The sequence below is a fragment of the Girardinichthys multiradiatus genome, chromosome Y, assembly GCF_021462225.1.
Source record: "Girardinichthys multiradiatus isolate DD_20200921_A chromosome Y, DD_fGirMul_XY1, whole genome shotgun sequence".
In the NCBI taxonomy this organism is placed as follows: Eukaryota; Metazoa; Chordata; class Actinopteri; order Cyprinodontiformes; family Goodeidae; genus Girardinichthys; species Girardinichthys multiradiatus.
In genome coordinates this window covers 30,451,058-30,466,648 of record NC_061818.1, presented here as the reverse complement: position 1 = coordinate 30,466,648, position 15,591 = coordinate 30,451,058, and the positions used below count along the sequence as shown (strand labels likewise).

The window sequence follows — 15,591 nt, the reverse complement described above, 5'->3', positions numbered from 1 at the left end:
TTTAGATGCATTGCACACTAACTGAAATATTTCAGGACTTTTATTGTCTTAATACGGATGATTTTGGCATACAGCTCATGAAAACCCAAAATTCCTATCTCACAAAATTAGCATATCATTAAAAGGGTCTCTAAACGAGCTATGAACCTAATCATCTGAATCAACGAGTTAACTCTAAACACCTGCAAAAGATTCCTGAGGCCTTTAAAACACCCAGCCTGGTTCATCACTCAAAACCCCAATCATGGGTAAGACTGCCGACCTGACTGCTGTCCAGAAGGCCACTATTGACACCCTCAAGCAAGAGGGTAAGACACAGAAAGAAATTTCTGAACGAATAGGCTGTTCCCAGAGTGCTGTATCAAGGCACCTCAGTGGGAAGTCTGTGGGAAGGAAAAAGTGTGGCAGAAAACGCTGCACAACGAGAAGAGGTGACCGGACCCTGAGGAAGATTGTGGAGAAGGGCCGATTCCAGACCTTGGGGGACCTGAGGAAGCAGTGAACTGAGTCTGGAGTAGAAACATCCAGAGCCACCGTGCACAGGCGTGTGCAGGAAATGGGCTACAGGTGCCGCATTCCCCAGGTCAAGCCACTTTTGGACCAGAAACAGCGGCAGAAGCGCCTGACCTGGACTACAGAGAAGCAGCACTGGACTGTTGCTCAGTGGTCCAAAGTACTTTTTTCGGATGGAAGCAAATTCTGCATGTCATTCGGAAATCAAGGTGCCACAGTCTGGAGGAAGACTGGGGAGAAGGAAATGCCAAAATGCCAGAAGTCCAGTGTCAAGTACCCACTGTCAGTGATGGTCTGGGGTGCCGTGTCAGCTGCTGGTGTTGGTCCACTGTGTTTTATCAAGGGCAGGGTCAATGCAGCTAGCTATCAGGAGATTTTGGAGCACTTCATGCTTCCATCTGCTGAAAAGCTTTATGGAGATGAAGATTTCATTTTTCAGCACGACCTGGCACCTGCTCACAATGCCAAAACCACTGGTAAATGGTTTACTGACCATGGTATCACTGTGCTCAATTGGCCTGCCAACTCTCCTGACCTGAACCCCATAGAGAATCTGTGGGATATTGTGAAGAGAACGTTGAGAGACTCAAGACCCAACACTCTGGATGAGCTAAAGGCCGCTATCGAAGCATCCTGGGCCTCCATAAGACCTCAGCAGTGCCACAGGCTGATTGCCTCCATGCCATGCCGCATTGAAGCAGTCATTTCTGCAAAAGGATTCCCGACCAAGTATTGAGTGCATAACTGTACATGATTATTTGAAGGTTGACGTTTTTTGTGTTAAAAGCACTTTTCTTTTATTGGTCGGATGAAATATGCTAATTTTGTGAGATAGGAATTTTGGGTTTTCATGAGCTGTATGCCACAATCATCCGTATTAAGACAATAAAAGACCTGAAATATTTCAGTTAGTGTGCAATGAATCTAAAATATATGAATGTTAAATTTTCATCATGACATTATGGAAAATAATGAACTTTATCCCAATATGCTAATATCTTGAGAAGGACCTGTATACTTACTATATGCAAGAGATGTGGACGTATATGTTCTTTTCCCATGTAAATCACCTCACTCATATTTGGATCTTTGTACTACAATTAAACATTATTTGTTAGCTGAAAAGGTTGAAGTAATATAACGAATTTGTATTGGTCCAACTATCCATTTCTCATTGCAACTAGTTGACTGCAACCAGAAATGAAGTTTATAGTTTTCTTCCTAAAACGAAGTCATTCATATGTAATTATTATCTTGTGCTAGCTAAGAATGGTGGATTGCATTAAGAGACAATCAAATCTGCTGTTTTCTTTAAGACAGAGGAGTTTTAAATGCTTGCCATTTTATGAGTTGCTAAATTGGGTTGGCTGGAAATGTATTCTTATTAGATTAAATTGGATTGGAATGTCAATATGACTTTTGTGACTGAAATAAATTCGATCAAATAGGATTTAAATTGAACCTGCCATCTCTGCAAAGTCCATGGAGATGACTCCTTGTTTGAAACCAGATACAAATAAAATGTAATTCACCCAAATTCTTTCAGTTTTCTATTTTTATTTTGCCTTCGATTTCTGTTTGCTGCTTTACAAAGTTTATGATGAACATTTCGTTTATACAATGCATTTTATTGTTGTTGCAAAAGTTAATTGACTTTCTTCAGTGGGAGGGAAAAATAGCTCATGGAACTGATTTAACTGTGTAATACATTTTGTATTACTGCGTTAAACAAGGGCAGAAACCTGGATTATTTCTGCAGCTGATACTGCCAGTAAGAGCAGTATCACTGACGTAAACGCACCAGCTTCCGGGAAGCTCAACATGTTTATTTAGCGACCTTCATTTTCCTTCTAGATGTTAAATTAAATAGCATTAACATCAGTGTGCTTAAGTGTCAGAATTTGGGCATCACAACAAATATATCCAAGACTTAGCTTCAGTGTCAAGTTTTAACACTAAGATGATCTTTTTTTTGGTTTTCATATAAACTGAAATTATTTAATTTTTAGAGTAGGCAAACACATTTTTTTACACTAATGTACAATGGCTGGTTTCTGTACAAGGTTTCTATTAGAAAGGAGATTTCTTCAGGGAGTCCTTCACAAGCAAACAGCATAGAAATATGTATATTTATGCATTAACCTAGAAAGTGATTCAGATTTAGGTATTTTATAAAATTACTTGGAGATTACAAATATACTGAAATATTCATCAACGAAAACAAAAAATTTAGCATGTTTCCCCACAAGATCAAAACCTGTCTGATGTGTTTGCATACTAATAGTAATGTGAAACTCATTCCAAACAGGACAAACCTAAAACAGAAACAGCCTGCATGATCTTTGACAGCACCTGAGGAACATTTAAAACCTTCTAGTCATAGATCCAGTGATATGATTGTCGGTATACTGCAACAGGAGGGTTGTTATGCAAGTCAGTAGCATGCATTTTTTTTCCTGATTTGAAGAAAAAATTCTCATGACTTTTAAAGGATGCAATGGGGAGTGAATTACTGAGCAATTGTTGGAAATCAAAATCTAGATTAAATAAATTTCTCTTTATGATGTCATGTAAAGGACTGGCAACCTGTCCAGGGTGTTCTCACCCACTAACCCCTGGTGATAGTCTATGTACAGTATATAAAATGTTCTGGAGGTTTCTTATTGTTCTGCTGACTAATACCATTGCACAATGAGATCATTTTTTTGAACTATGATTTTAGCTGAAGGATGCAAATGAGCAAACAAATAATTTTATTTGGATGCAAATGAGTGCATTTTTAGAAAATCCCCCTCAAATGCCTGAATTTTTTTATGGTTAACCAGGTTTTCTCTAACTTATGGCAGGTTTCTCTGAATACTACAACTGAATCAGAAGGGGCCTCAGCAAAGCAAGAGTTTAATGGGATTCCCACTTATGCAGCCAGGCTTGGATTTTTTTCTACCTCACAGATTTGTGTTTTGTTGTTTGGATACAACAACCTTAATGTCACAACGCTAAAAAGGTTCTGTAACTATTTAGCTTGGTCTAAATGTCTTTTTTTAAATCACACAAAATTACACTTTAAAATGAAAGTAGGGACTTTTACATACATCTTCAGTCTACATTTGATCCATCTATTTATCAGGGAAATATAGAGGAATCAGGTATTCCAAGGTCTAGTAGTAATTTGTGAAGCCCTTCAGTAGGGAATAAATTACATTTTATATGACCTTCTCTACAGTTATCTGATATGAAATGTTTCAGTCGACTATTTTTGAATTATTGAACACCTCATTCAGCAATGACAGTAAGTGCTACTATGTCAGGTTTAAATGCATAATTAATTGTATTTTACGTTCACATTTTACATTGTTGGTCCTTTCAATCTTTGGGAAGTTTAGAGGCTAAAAATGCCTTCAAATTTGTTGTTAGACATCCTATTTTATCCAGGGAAGTGTTGACTCACACAACTTGCTATTTCAGCCTTCATCAAAATTTGTTAGTTAATGTTAATTATGCTGCCTCACAAAAACCAATTAGCCTTCAGTGAATATACATATAAAGAATTCCCACATCAAAATGAAGATGTTCCTTAGAGATATGTGCCAAGATTGCTGAGTTAATTAATCCTTGCAATCAGAGGTCGGATGTAATAATGTGACTGCCTCCAACATTGGTGTAACATTGGTATAAGCCTGTTATCTACTCACAGACTGGGTCCTCTTTTCATCTGAAAATCAAATTTAATTCAGAACAAATCCTTTGAATTAGGATTTTTATTAGAATATATATTTTTTATTATTCCAAAGACAATTATTAAACTATGCATTGCAAAACTGCAACAGAATCCACACTAAAAAAATTGTAAAATGATGAATTCAAAAAATTTACATTACATTTTGTATATTTCTGATGAATGATATAACTTGCTATAACCCCATAAACAGCAACGATTTTGTGTGGAATAGGGTGTGACACACACAAAAACTGTTAACCACTGAATAGTTAATGTCAGTAGAAAAACAAGTATTTATTTTACAATTAACGCAAACCAACTAATTACAGGACAAAACAAAAGAACACAGGGAAGCTTCAAGCTTCAGGGTCTCCAAGGCCAGAATAATAAACAAAACATCCCCTTCTAAAAACAGCTTTAACTACCAAAAAAAAAACCCCCAACAAAATAAATGTACAATGGCTGAGCTCTCTGTCTAACCACAAAACAGGGGGAAAGGTCTGGAACAAAGATCTCAGAGAACCCCCCTACCTGCTTCCACTGTGAGCAAATACACTTTTAGATTTACACATTTACTCAGAAAAATCACAACAAGCAGCAGAAGTCAACAATTACAGAAAAGATCACTGCAGGATCAAGGACCAGGGAAAAGGGGTGTGTCAATTTCGGTCCTTTTAATACATTGGCTGAGGAGCTGCCACACATCCCAGCTATGGGTGTAAGGAAGATCTGAAAACAAAGGAGGAGAAAGAGCTTTCTCATGAAGAGAGCCCCTAGAGGTCAGTGGCTGTAACAACCTACTAAAACTTTCAATCTGTTGTTTGATCTGATGTTTGATCAAATCTGGACTTTCATTAACAACATGTAAACAACACTGCTACCATTGTTAGAAAACTACTAATAATATAAAAAGCTGATTTTTAAGCAGTTCCAAAAATCTGCTGCCATTATATATGTTAATTATTCCACTCTCAGTCCAAACAAAATCACATTAGTACTAGATTACTTTGGAGAGATAGTTAATGTGGTAGTAATGGCAAGTAATTTAAGAGATAACATTTTGGAACTAAGCACTTCCTGCTGTTTGGAGTGAAACACTAATTCGCTGATGCTTACACAGCTGCTTAATGCCATGGATGCATCATCAATTACTCCTCCCAGTTGAGTCTTTTAAAAACAAAAGGAAAGAGACACACACATAATTATTTAAATTACCTTTAATAACAAGGCATAAAGGTATAAAGATGCACATAAAATACCTGAAAGGTCAATTAGACTTAAAAGTAACTACCAATACAACAGAAAATGTTGAAAAGTGAATTGACAGCATTTGATAACATGAGATACTTCATAGCCACACTTAGAAGGGTAATTGCAACTCTGGTAATTGGCAGCTCCATAGTCAGAAACGTGGCACTAGAGACACCAGCGACCACAGTCAAATGTCTGCCAGGGGCCAGAACGGGCGGCATCAAATCCTACCTGAAACTGCTGGCTAAGGAGAAGCATAAATACAGTAAGATTGTTATTCACGCTGGCGGTAATGACACCCGGTTACGTCAATCGGAGGTCACCAAAGTTACTGTTGCTTTGGTGTGTAAGTTTGCCAAAACAATGTCGGAATTTTCTCTGGTCCCCTCCCCGATCTGACCAGTGACGACATGTTTAGCCGCATGCTGTCATTCAACCGCTGGCTGTCTAGGTGGTGTCCGGAAAACAATGTGGGCTACATTGATAATTGGCGAACATTTTGGGGAAAACCAGGTCTGATCCGAAGAGACGGCATCCCACTTTGGACAGAGCAGCTCTTCTTTCTAGGAATCTGGCTGAATTTATTAGTTCTCCAAAACTCTGACAACCCAGAGTTGAAGCAGGGTTGTAGTTTAACACTCCTCTCTGCAGCTTCTGTACTGCTACCTACCCATTTCCCTATTAAGACAGTGTCTCACCCACGGCCAAAATTGAATAGATTAAAAAATTATCTAAAAGGAGGAAATCAGGAAAATCTCATAAAAATAAACAAAACTCAGACTAAAAATAAAAATAAAACAATTAAATGTGGCTTACTGAACATAATATCTCTCTCTTCAAATACTTTGCTAGTTAGTGACCTGATTTGTGACAATCAGATTGATTTATTTTGCCTCACAGGAACCTGGCTGCAGCAAGAGGATTATGTTACTATAAATGAGTCAACTCCTACTAATTATTTAAATTTTCACATTCCTCAAAATACTGGGCGAGGAGGAGGAGTAGCAACCATCTTTCAGTCCGATTTATTGATTAGTCGCAGACCAATCAATAGCTACAACTCTTTTGAATATTTAATCCTTACTTTTCCTCATCCAAATTGCAAAGCACTAAAACCACTTCTGTTTGTTGTTTTGTACCGTCCACCAGGTCCTTACTCTCAATTTGTAGATCAGTTTTCAGACCTTTTATCTGATTTAGTGTTAAATACAGATAAGGTTATTATAGTGGGGGATTTTAACATTCATGTTGACACTGAAAGTGATAGCCTAAATATAGCGTTTGATGCTATCTTAGACTCAATTGGCTTTGGCATTAACAAACCTACCCACCTTTGTCTTCATTCTCTGGACCTTGTGCTGACATATGGCATTGAGTATAAAGACATAACAATATTTTTTCATAACCCTGTCCTGTCAGACCATTTCTAAATAACCTTTGAGTTTAATTTAACCGAGTATTCCACACCTGAAAGAAAATTTCATTATAGTAGATCATTATCAGACAATGCTGTAACAACCTTTAAAGAATCTGTTCCTTTTTTAATTTCCTCATTATCACAGAAAATCACAGTGGAGGGCAATAATTTTGTTTCTGCACCTTCACAAATTGATTCTCTTGTTCATAGTGTTACTTCATTATTGCATGGTGCACTAGACAATGCAGCGCCCTTGAAAAAGAAGGTAATTATTCACAGGAGGCAGGCTCCTTGGTTTAATTTAGATATATGTACTTTAAAGCACAATGTTAAAAAATTGGAGAGAAAATGGCGCTCTACACACCTAGAGGATTCCTACTTAATCTGGAAAAATAGCCTACTGTTGTATAGAAAGACACTTTGCCAAGCCAGAACAGCTTATTTCTCATCATTAATAGAAGAAAACAAGAATAATCCTAGGTTTCTCTTTAGTACAGTTGCTAAACTTACACAGTCATAGCTCTGCTGAGCCATCAATTCCCTTAACTCTCAGCAGTCATGACGTTATGGGATTCTTCTTAAATAAAATTGATTCTATAAAAAAAAAAAATCTTTGACATATTCCCGAAGATGATTACTTCATCCTCAGCAAGAGAGACAACATTGAAAATAACTGCGGAACCTGATTTGTGTTTGGACTGTTTTGATCCTGTGGAGCTTCCTGAGTGTTACGCCCTCTGGGCTTGCAGTCTTTTCTTTTATGCAGATTCAGGTGTGGGAGCACACTCAGATGATTGGCTGCCTGGAGGCTGCTGAGGAACCTGATTGGACCCGCTGAATCACCAAGCCAATCAGTGGATGATGAGACCCACCTGCATCCTACAAAAGGCTCCTGGATTCATTCTTTCAGTGGGGGAGCTCTTGGAAGAGGTTTTGTACAGCTGACCCCTGGTTTGTGTGGTGTGTTTGGAGACTCTTTTGGAAGCTGCACATTATTTTGGTGCTGCTGACCCTCCTTGCTCTGCTTACCAGTTTGGTTAAGTGCTTGTTTGTTTTCTAGTTCAATCTAGAGTGTTGTGTTTGAGAAGATTGGGCTGGATTTGTCATTTTCTGTCAGCCATATTGTATGTTGGAACCGTGCTCCTTGTAATAAATACCCTTAAATGTTCTCCTTTTAACTCTGGACTCATTTTAATGTTACCACCCCCTGATCTCCTATACCTGGGGTCGTAACATAGGAGGGGGCTCGTTTGGGATACTTGTTAGAGAGGATCCCTGTGTCCAGAGTTGGCGAGTTTTTCAGTAATTAGCTGCTATGCCAGTTACATTAAGTTTGGGGCACCATCTATTGAGCTTATCAATAGCTGCTGCAAGTGTGAATTGCTGCAGATTGTGGGCCACTTTAAACTGCAGGTCCCAAAACGGATTCTTAAATGTGAATTAAAGGCTCTCTTAGTGGGTAAATTGAAGAAGCTGGTGTGATTAGTGCCTGATCTGCTGTTGTGGTGCCAATCCAATCTGCCTTACCTGAGGAGGAGCACAAACATGGCTCTGGTGTGGATTCTGAGGTGGGTGTGAAGGGAAAAACACCTCACACGCTTCCTTGTTATGATCCACTGTCTTCTGTGAGCTCCGAGAGCCGAGATAGAGCTCGATTAAAGTTGTGGTTGGCACGTCTCCAAATGGAGGCTGATGAAAAAGCCCAGGACAGGAGAGCCCAAATGGAGCTCAAAATCAGGAGACTGGAAATAGAAGCTGATAAAGCTATAAAGCTGCACAAACCTGAGCTGGAGGCCCAGACTCGAGTGCCCTCTGTCTCTGCTGAGACACCAGGTTCCACCTCCATGTCTGCTATGCCATTTGATGTAAGTAAGTGCATTTCTTTAGTACATGCTTTCAAAGAATCTGAGGTTGATTCATACTTTGCAGCCTTTGAACACATTGCTGGTGCTTTGCAGTGGCCCAGGGAGACCTGGCCATTTTTGTTACAGTGCAAATTTACTGGAAAAGCTCAAGAGGTGATGGCAGCGCTCTCCTTAAAGGATAGTTTAAATTATGAAATGGTTAAAGCCGCTGTCTTACAAGCTTATGAATTGGTATCTGAAGCTTATCGACAAAAATTTCGACAACACAAGAAAGCTATTGGACAAACACATGTTGAGTTTGCTAGAGAGAAAGGCATCCTTTTTGATAAGTAGTGTGGTGCCTCAAAGGCTAGTCAATATGATTCGTTACATGCGTTAATGCTGTTGGAAGACTTTAAAAAGGGCATTCCTGATCGTGTGGTGTTGTATTTAAATGAACAGAAAGTGACTACTCTTGCATCTGCTGCTGTTTTTGCTGATGAGTATGTGCTTACTCATAAGTCAACCTTCATTATTAATGAGCGGTCATGTGTTTGCCCTTTACCTCAAACCCACCTGGTTAAAGCTGCTGTGCAAAAAGACAGTTGTGAATGTTTTTACTGTCACAAACCTGGACATGTCATCGCTAATTGTTTAGGTTTGAAACGTAAAAGTCAGTCAAATTCTCAGCAAACTAAAGGTGTTGGTTTTGTGAAAACAGAACCCTGTCATGAGAGCCCTGGTTGTGGTGACAAAAAGCCTGATCTTTGTTTTGTACCATTCATCTTTGATGGTTTGAGTTCATTTTCTCCTGACTCTTCTGATCTAAAGCCAGTACACATCTTGAGAGATACAGGAGGTTCCCAGACTCTCTGGACTCCTACCTTTCTCAAATGAAAGTGCATATGGTTTTAACTCTGTTCTGAGGGGGATAGAGATGGGTTACGCTCCCAGACCAGTCCACAGAGTTTGTATAAAATCTAAACTTGTCACAAGACTTCCCTGTCGCTGTCTGCCTGGAGTTGCAAATAGACGGCGTGGCTATGCTAATGGGGAACGATATTGCTGGAGGTTTAGTACTTCCATGTCTGGAGGTTTTAGACAATCCTTTAAATAATACAACCCCAGACTTTATTTCAAACCCTGGGCTGTATCTGGCTTGCGTGGTTACTCGTGCACAGGCACGGGCAGTGTTTCGATCTCTGACTCTGTGTTAATGTCTCCATTTTCTAGGGAGAGTAATATACAAACTGTAAGTGACAATGTTTTGTTACTTCCAGATTTGGTGGAGCTGGAGGAGCCTGGTCCCCTCTGGGAGAAAGCCTCTACAGGTCCTTCTCAAAACATTAGCATATTGTGATAAAGTTCATTATTTTCTATAATGTAATGATGAAAATTTAACATTCATATATTTTAGATTCATTGCACACTAACTGAAATATTTCAGGTCTTTCATTGTCTTAATACAGATGATTTTGGCATATGGCTCATGAAAACCCAAAATTCCTATCTCACAAAATTAGCATATTTCATCCGACCAATAAAAGAAAAGTGTTTTTAATACAAAAAATGTCAACCTTCAAATAATCATGCACAGTTATGCACTCAATACTTGGTTGGGAATCCTTTGGCAGAAATGACTGCTTCAATGCGGCGTGGCATGGAGGCAATCAGCCTGTGGCACTGCTGAGGTCTTATGGAGGCCCAGGATGCTTCGATAGCGGCCTTTAGCTCATCCAGAGTGTTGGGTCTTGAGTCTCTCAACGTTCTCTTCACAATATCCCACAGATTCTCTATGGGGTTCAGGTCAGGAGAGTTGGCAGGCCAATTGAGCACAGTGATACCATGGTCAGTAAACCATTTACCCGTGGTTTTGGCACTGTGAGCAGGTGCCAGGTCGTGCTGAAAAATGAAATCTTCTCCATAAAGCTTTTCAGCAGATGGAAGCATGAAGTGCTCCAAAATCTCCTGATGGCTAGCTGCATTGACCCTGCCCTTGATAAAACACAGTGGACCAACACCAGCAGCTGACACGGCACCCCAGACCATCACTGACTGTGGGTACTTGACACTGGACTTCTGGCATTTTGGCATTTCCTTCTCCCCAGTCTTCCTCCAGACTGTGGCACCTTGATTTCCGAATGACATGCAGAATTTGCTTTCATCCGAAAAAAGTACTTTGGACCACTGAGCAACAGTCCAGTGCTGCTTCTCTGTAGCCCAGGTCTGGGGAATGCGGCACCTGTGCACGGTGGATGTTTCTACTCCAGACTCAGTCCACTGCTTCTGCAGGTTCCCCAAGGTCTGGAATCAGCCCTTCTCCACAATCTTCCTCAGGGTCCGGTCACCTCTTCTCGTTGTGCAGCGTTTTCTGCCACACTTTTTCCTTCCCACAGACTTCCCACTGAGGTGCCTTTATACAGCACTCTGGGAACAGCCTATTCGTTCAGAAATTTCTTTCTGTGTCTTGCCCTCTTGCTTGAGGGTGTCAATAGTGGCCTTCTGGACAGCAGTCAGGTTGGCAGTCTTACCCATGATTGGGGTTTTGAGTGATGAACCAGGCTGGGAGTTTTAAAGGCCTCAGGAATCTTTTGCAGGTGTTTAGAGTTAACTCGTTGATTCAGATGATTAGGTTCATAGCTCGTTTAGAGACCCTTTTAATGATATGCTAATTTTGTGAGATAGGAATTTTGGGTTTTCATGAGCTGTATGCCAAAATCATCCATATTAAGACAATGAAAGACCTGAAATATTTCAGTTAGTGTGCAATGAATCTAAAATATATGAATGTTAAATTTTCATCATGACATTATGGAAAATAATGAATTTTATCACAATATGCTAATATTTTGAGAAGGACCTGTATTCCCTTGACCAGACAACACTTGTCATCTGCCCAGCAAGCTGATGAAACATTAAAAAAATGTTTCAAGAACGTGGTAAGTCCTGAAGAAGCCAATAAAGGAAAACAAGCCTACATTTTGGAACAAGTTGTCTTAATGTGTCAATGGTCTCCATCAGGTGCAGAAAGTTCAGACTGAAGTAGAGTTAAACAGATTGTTATGCCAACTACATATAGACAAAGAGTTTTGTCTCTGGCTCATGAAAGCCAGTGGTCTGGTCAAATGGGTGTTACCAAGACATACAAGCTTCTGTAAAAACACTTTTTCTGGCCTGGTATGAAACGGGATGTCTCCAGGTTCTGTTGCAGATGCCACGTGTGCCAGATAGCTGGTAAACCAAATCACGTAATACCCCTTGCTCCACTGAGCCCTATTCCAGTTATGCAGCAGCCATTTGACCATGTCATAGTAGACTGTGTTGGGCCATTACCGAGAACAAAGTGTGGAAACCAATATTTGCTCACAATCATGTGTGCTGCTACGCGCCTGAAACCATTCCTTTGAATAAGATTACAGCAAAATCAGTTGATAGAGCACTGACTAATTTTTTTTCTGTATTTGGCCTGCCAAAAACCTTACAGACTGACCAAGGAACAATTTTCCAATCGAAATTGTTCAAGCAGGTGGCCCAATCTCTAAATATTAAGCACATTGTCTGCTCTCCATACCACCCAGAGTCACAGGGGGCATTAGAACGGTGGCATCAAAACCTTAAGTCCATGCTGCGCAAATACTGCTTGGACACTGGGAGGAGTTGGGATGAGGGGGTCCCATTTGTAGTGTTTGCTGCTAGAGAAGCTGTTCAGGAGTCTCTTGGTTTCAGTCCTGCTGAATTGGTCTTTGGTCACACACCTCATGGACCTCTCAGAGCTTTGAAAGAAACTTTCATGGTTCCTGCAGAAGGCTCTAAGAATACAGTGACTAAATATGTACAAACATTTCGTGAGCGCCTCTGTCATGTTAACACCCTGGCTAAGAAACACTTAGCTGATTCTCAGAAGAGAATGAAAAATACTTATGATAAAACATCCGTTAATAGGGAGTTCCAAATGGGAGATCAGGTTGTTGCTCTCCTTCCTGTTCTTGGCTCAGCCTTATCTGCCAAATTTGATGGACCTTATGAAGTCCTAAAGAAAATAGGGGAGAATGATTATGTAATTGGTACCCCTAATCAGCGGTGCAAGTCTCGTGTTTGCCATGTGAACATGCTCAAGTTATAACACCCCCGACCTGCATCAGAAACCACTGGGGTGTGTGCTCCGGTTGCAGCTACTGCTCAATTATAAGTAGATGAACTGGGTGATGATGGTATAAAAACAAATTATCCCATCTGTTCTAGTCCTCGACTTACAAATTCAGAGATGTTAAAACCTCTGAAGAATCAACTTGACCACTTGTCCCCCAAACATCAGGAGGATGTAGTGATTCTAGTTGAGTACACAAGTTTGTTTGGTGATGTTCCAACCTGCACTACAGTGCTAGAACATGACATAAATGTCCAAAATGCAAAGCCAATCAAGCAGCACCCTTACCATGCAAACCCTGTGAAACGTTCACTAATGAAGCAGTAAGCTGAATATCTGTTGAAACATGGTTTAGCTAAACCTAGTCAAAGTCCCTGGAGCTCACCATGTTTACAAGAAACCAAGTCAGATGGCTCACCACGTTTTATCACAGACTTTCGGAAAGTAAATTCTGTCACAGTACCTGACTCATATCCTCTCCCCAGGATCGAGGATTGTGTGGATAATATTGGAGTTGCAAAGTATGTTACGAAGTTAGACCTTCTTAAAGGTTACTGGCAAGTCCCTTTAACTGAAAAAGCTTCCAACATTTCAGCCTTCGTTACTCCAGATGACTTACAATACACTGTTATGGCATTTGGTATGTGTAATGCCCCGGCTACCTTTCAGAGGTTGATAAATGGAATATTGCATGGCATTCCCAACTGCAGTGCCTATTTATATGATCTGGTAGTCTACACTAAGACATGGCAGGATCATTTAAAAATTTTATGCCAAGTATTTCACAGTTTGGCCCAAGCTTCTTTGACTCTTAACCTGGCAAAGTGTGAATTTGCCAAGGTCACTGTGACCTATTTAGGCAGAGATTTGGGACAAGAACAGGTCCGTCCCATAAACGCTAAGGTTGTGGCGATTAACGATTATCCCATACCCAAAACCAGACGTGAACTGCGCAGATTTCTTGGAATGGTTGGCTATTACCGAAACATTTGCGTAAATTTCTCCTCTGTTCAACCATTAACCAATTTACTTAGCCCAAAACTTGATTTTGTTTGGTCAGATGAATGTCAAAGTGCTTTTGAAAGTGCTAAAGCTCTTCTTTGCCATTCTCCAGTGCTAGCTGCACCTGATTTGACTTGACCTTTCAAACTGGAGGTTGATGCCAGCGCTGTTGGGGCTGGCGCAGTGCTGTTGCAAACAGACTTGCAAGGTTTAGACCACACCCGGTTTGCTATTTCTTCCCGCAAGTTTAACAACAACCAGCTGAACTATTCGACTATTGAAAAAGAAACCTTGGCCTTATTGTTGGCCCTTCAGCATTTCCATGTGTACCCTGGGTCTAGCAGTTTACCGATTGATGTATTCACTGATCATGGTCCGTTGGTTTTTCTCACGCATGTATAACCACAACAGCGCCTTATGCGGTGGGCGTTACTTCTGCAAGAATACAATTTGAATATTAAGGATAAGAAAGGAAAAGAAAATGTTCTCGCCGATGGCCTTTCCAGGGTGTAAGTATGCCTCATTTGTTTATTTTTTTACCCCATTGATACTATGTATTTACAAAACCTGGTTTTGTAATTTAACAGGGGGAGTGTTACGGCCTCTGGGCTTGCAGTCTTTTCTTTTATGCAGATTCAGGTGTGGGAGCACACTCAGATGATTGGCTGCCTGTAGGCTGCTGGGGAACCTGATTGGACCTGCTGAATCACCAAGCCAATCAGTGGATGAGACCCACCTGCATCCTACAAAAGGCTCCTGGATTCATTCTTTCAGTGGGGGAGCTTTTGGAAGAGGTTTTATACAGCCGACCCCTGCTTTGCTTTGTGTGTTGAGTTTGGAGACTGTTTTGGAAGCTGCACATTATTTTGATGCTGCTGACCCTCCTTGCGCTGCTTACCAGTTTGGTTAAATGCTTGTTTGTTTTCTAGTTCAATCTAGAGTGTTGTGTTTGAGAATATTGGGCTGGATTTGTCATTTTCTGTCAGCCGTATTATATGTTGGAACCGTGCTCCTTGTAATAAATACCCTTAAATGTTCTCCTTTTAACTCTGGACTCATTTTTATGTTGCCACCCCTGATCCCCTAGACCTGGGGTCGTAACACTGAGTTATCAGAAATATTAGCTTCATCTAAACCTTCAACTTGTATGTTAGACCGAATCCCAACCAGATTATTTAAGGAAGTGTTCCCTCTGATTACCAGCCCCATTTTAGGTATGATTAACCTATCCTTAGTAAATTGATATGTACCACAGGCTTTTAAGGTAGCTGTAATTAAACCTTTACTTAAGAAACCTTCGCTTGATTGAGAGGACTTGAAAATTACAGACCTATATCCAATCTTCCATTCTTATCTAAAATTCTTGAGAAAATAGTTGCTAATCAAATGTGTGAGCATTTCCACAGCAATGACCTTTTGAAGAGTTTCAGTCAGGTTTCAGAGCTCATCATAGCACTGAAACAGCTCTGCTGAAAGTCACTAATGATATTCTTATGGCCTCCGATAATGGACTTGTCTGTACATGTCCTCTTAGATTTCAGTACTGCATTTGATACATCGATCATAATGTTCTCTTAGAAAGGCTGGAATATGCTGTAGGGATCAGGGGAACAGTGCTGGGCTGGTTTAAATCTTATTTGTCTGACAGATTCCAGTTTGTTCATGTAAATGATAAATCATCTTTAAACTCCAGGGTTAA

General features: G+C 40.2%; 1 long non-coding RNA gene across 1 annotated transcript; it reads left to right on the top strand.

Annotated features, from left to right (window-relative positions):
• Positions 1-11,570: 11,570 nt before the first annotated feature.
• LOC124864717 lies at positions 11,571-14,941 on the top strand. The gene is made up of 2 exons (XR_007037348.1): positions 11,571-14,401; positions 14,480-14,941. It is a non-coding gene; the product is annotated as an uncharacterized LOC124864717 (long non-coding RNA).
• Positions 14,942-15,591: the final 650 nt, after the last annotated feature.